This window comes from Athene cunicularia, assembly GCF_003259725.1.
Source record: "Athene cunicularia isolate RWA chromosome 28 unlocalized genomic scaffold, athCun1 chr28_part2, whole genome shotgun sequence".
In the NCBI taxonomy this organism is placed as follows: Eukaryota; Metazoa; Chordata; class Aves; order Strigiformes; family Strigidae; genus Athene; species Athene cunicularia.
The window spans coordinates 1081834-1085419 of NW_020799140.1; the positions used below are offsets into that span (position 1 = coordinate 1081834).

General features: G+C 67.2%; 2 protein-coding genes across 3 annotated transcripts in view; one reads left to right on the plus strand and one right to left on the minus strand.

Annotated features, from left to right (window-relative positions):
• Positions 1–3573, minus strand: part of LOC113489443 (AN1-type zinc finger protein 5-like) — a 17725-nt gene extending 14152 nt beyond the window's left edge. The window contains exon 1 of the mRNA XM_026865146.1: positions 3559–3573. The gene's annotated coding sequence lies outside the window, so the exon portion shown is untranslated. The remainder of the gene's footprint in view (positions 1–3558) is intronic.
• LOC113489415 (nuclear receptor ROR-beta-like) overlaps positions 563–3586 on the plus strand; it is a 16577-nt gene continuing 13553 nt past the window's right edge. The window contains exons 1-2 of one of the 2 annotated variants that reach the window (XM_026865116.1): positions 563–567; positions 1054–1061. The gene's annotated coding sequence lies outside the window, so the exon portion shown is untranslated. Of the gene's footprint in view, positions 568–1053; positions 1062–3586 lie in introns of those variants that run through there. The other variant, XM_026865115.1, reaches the window with a different exon arrangement.

Here is a 3586-nt window from a genome sequence, read left to right on the forward strand (position 1 = left end):
GGCAGGGCCACGTGCCCAGCGCCATGCCAGAGCCGCCCGGCTGCCGGGGGCTGACGCAGGCAGCAAAACTGTGGCCTGTCCCCATAGTCTGAGGGGCCACAGTGGGGGGACCCTGCTCCTGCACCACTTGAGCGCCGGGGTTGGGAGGAAGGGTGACACCGATGCCGTGGAGAATTCCCTGAGCGAGGGGGGTTCTTTGTGGGGTGAACCCCACAGCCGGGGGGAGCACGTTAAGGCTCCGTGGTTGCAAGTGCAGCAGCTCCCCTGCAGCCACCCCGTTCCCACTGCCCGCACCCCCTCCCCGCTCCGGTCTGGCACTGGGGAACGGGACCCCCGCCCAGCCTGGGGCTGGGGGCTGCCACGGGGCACACCCCTGCGCTGGCACCCAAGGACGAGGTTTGGGGGCACCAATGCTGTGGCAGTGGGTTCATGCCGTGACCCGCTCCCCGCCGGGCAGGTCAGCTATTCCCGACGGGAAACTGAGTCACGGCGAGGCAAAGCGCCCTGGCAGTGCCCGCGGCGGGGAGCCGGCAGCAGAGCTACCACGGGGCCAGCACTGGCCGCCGCCTCTGCCGGGGCTCGGCGAGCGCGGGGCAGCCCCTGTGGGGGGGCTCGGTGGGCTGCGGGGCTGGGTGAAGGGCTGTGGGTGCAGGACGGGGTGATGCTGGCTGGGCAGGAGGAGAGGTTCCCCTCTCGCTGGGTTGGGCGTGAGCGAGAGCAAACAGTGATTAGGGTGCGGTGGTGTCATCCCAAATTCCTGCTCGCCTCCAGGCCAGCCAGGGGCCGATTGGGCCAATTCTGGCGGTGGAGCCGTGCCGGTGGTTGCCGCTTCGATGTGGCCACAGGCTGGCAACATCCCGGCGTCTGTCCTGGCCCTGACCACAAAGAGTCGGTGGCGAGGTCAGGCCGGGGAGGAGGGGAAGGAGAGGAGCAGGACAGTGGCGGGGTGGCAGAGTTTTGGATTCTTATCCATTCCTAGAGGCCATCTCCTCCCCGTGCCACCGATGCCTGGGGCTGCTGGTGCCACCCGCCATGGGCTGGATCCAGCCCCACCGGCCACGTCCCCCGGCATCGCCCAGGGGGGTGCAGCTCCCCAGCACTAAGCCCGGTCCTAACCCTGACCTGAGGGCAGCTCTGGCCTCTCCGGCCCTGCTGCTTCCCCATCGCTGGGGACGGTGCCAGTCAGTGCTGGGTTCAGGGTCTCTGCACCGACCGGCTGCGAGCAGAGAGGCACCGGGCTCCTCCTCACAGCGTGTGGACGGGAGACAGATTTTAGGGGAGATTCAGTGACCCCCAGTGCTGCCGCATCTGAAACAGCTCTGGGCAAGGGGAGGCGAGGCCGCTCCTCTCTCCGGAGCGAATGTTATGCCAGGGGTTCAGCTGTTGCCACCAGTGAACTGCCTCCTCCTTGGTTTTGGCTTCGCTGAGACCAGGACCCCAATTTAAACCTGGCCAAGTGCGCGGGGGCGAGGCCCCAGACAAGATAAAAGGGGGCCCTGCTTTGGTGTAACCTCTCCACCTCCACCCCTGTGGCCCCATATCCATGGGGCTGAGTCCCAGACTTGTAGCACCCAGCTGCCCCATGGGCCGTTCCCGTTCGGGTGGCCCCACAACATCTCCTTGGCCCCCAGGACTTTCCCTGGGCTGTACCAACGCCTGTCGGCGTCGGAGGCTGGGCGCCGCGCACAAGAGGTTAACGAGACGTTGGCAGGGAGCGGGTGCGTGGGTCCAGCGTTGCTCACGGCAGGTGTGGTGCTGCTTATGTAACCTCATACTTTTGGGTTGCGCTGGGGCACTCGGGGAGTATTGTCGCTCTCACTCCAGCAGGATTTGGCCGCGACTGTCCCAACAGCGGCAATCATCGGGGCCGCGCCGGGCAAGTCAGCGACCGCCTTTTGGGAGGTGCGAGTTCGCCGGGGCCGGACCCTGCGTGTCCTGAAGAGTCACCGTGTTGCTCCTGGTCTCAGTTTCCCCACCTGTGAAATGGGGCTAATGAGGCTGACCTCCTTCAGGCAGTGTCGGTGACCTCTGGGGACAGGCAGCGGCCTTGCACCACACTCGCCGCCAGCGTGGGGGCTGCCCCCCAACCAGGGCCGGTCAAGATGTGTGCTGGGGTGGGATTTCAGGGGCTGTCCAGGGCTGCGCTTGCAGAAGCTTCGCTGGAAGTGAAGCTTGTAAAGACCGAGGCGAGACGTCGCCCCGCATCCCGTCTGCGTGCCCATCCATGCGGAGCGCGGCGGGGAGGAGGGAGGAAAGCCGGGACGAAGGAGCGAATCCAACTGGCGAGAGCAGCGAACCCGTTCCCAATCGCCATCAGCGAAATCATGTCAGACAGCAGCACTGGAGCGCGGCAGGCAGCTCGGCCCGCTCCGCTCCCCGCACCCCTCCACCCGCCCATCCAGCCGCCCGTGTCCCCCTCCCCGGCCACAGCCGCTCCCGCGCCGGAGCAGAGCGAGGCTGTAACTCGGCGCACAGGTGGGAGCTCACAAAGTGCCTCCGCAGTTCAGCCCTGCCACCCGTCCCACCCGTGCTGCTGCGGGGGGACAAGGCCTGGTGGGGGACAACACACCCCCTCTGCCACCGCCCTGGCAGGTCCCCAGCTCAGCCCCGGGGCTCTGGGTTGAAATGACCCTCTTCAGCTGCGCTTAGATGGTTTGATTTAAGGGTTGAGGGGCTGTGGTGCCCCTGCAGAGCCCAACCGAGAGGGCCGGGGGGAGTTTGGGGTGGAGGCAGCCAGGCCATGCGTGTGACGGTGGCGGCGGCTGCATTGGTGCCCGTGGTGGATGTCCCCTCCGTGCCCATGGCTGATGTGGGGTCTGTGCCCGTGACCATGACTGATGTGGCCACGGCAGATGCCACATCCACGCCTGTGGCGGATGCCACGTCCGTGTCCACGGTGGACGCTGTCTCTGCACACAGCGGGTCTCCAGGCCCGTGTCACCACCCCCAGAACCCACCCCTGAGCACCGGCCGTGGCCCTGGCCCGGCCGTGACAGGGACCAACCACCTACAGCCCTGTGGTGTGGCACCGTGGGGACCCTGGTGCAAGAGTCACACCACGAACCCCAGCCATGGGGCTTTGCCCTGTGCTGACATCGTCATCGCCTGGTCCAGAGCCATAATCTCTTTGCATTTATTACGGCAGCGTGTGGGAGCACCCTGTTACCCAAAACACGACCCCAGGCCCCAAAGCCCTCAGTGTGCATGACAGCACGAAGGACGGGGTGGGAATGGCTCACCGCCACCTCCAAAGCTTCCTCCCACTGCTTGCACTTGCCTCCTCCCGAGCCGCAGGTCTCCCACCCAGGAGGTCCCCTTGGGCCCTGGCGGGGGGACACATATTGGGGCTGATCGGGGGACCCCACGCTTCCCACATCCCCCCAGCGCCGGGCGTCTGCACCTTCTCCAGGGCCCCCCGCCCTGTCCCGCCGAGGGGTGCGGGGTCCCTGTGCCAAGCAGAGCGCCCCGGGGGTGCCAGCAGAGCCGCAGGGGTGAGGCGAGGAGGCGCGGTGATTCAGCGGGACACGCAGCCGGCCCCGTGCCTGGGCGAGCCGGGACAGGACGGGCACCGGCAGGGCCCTCCCAG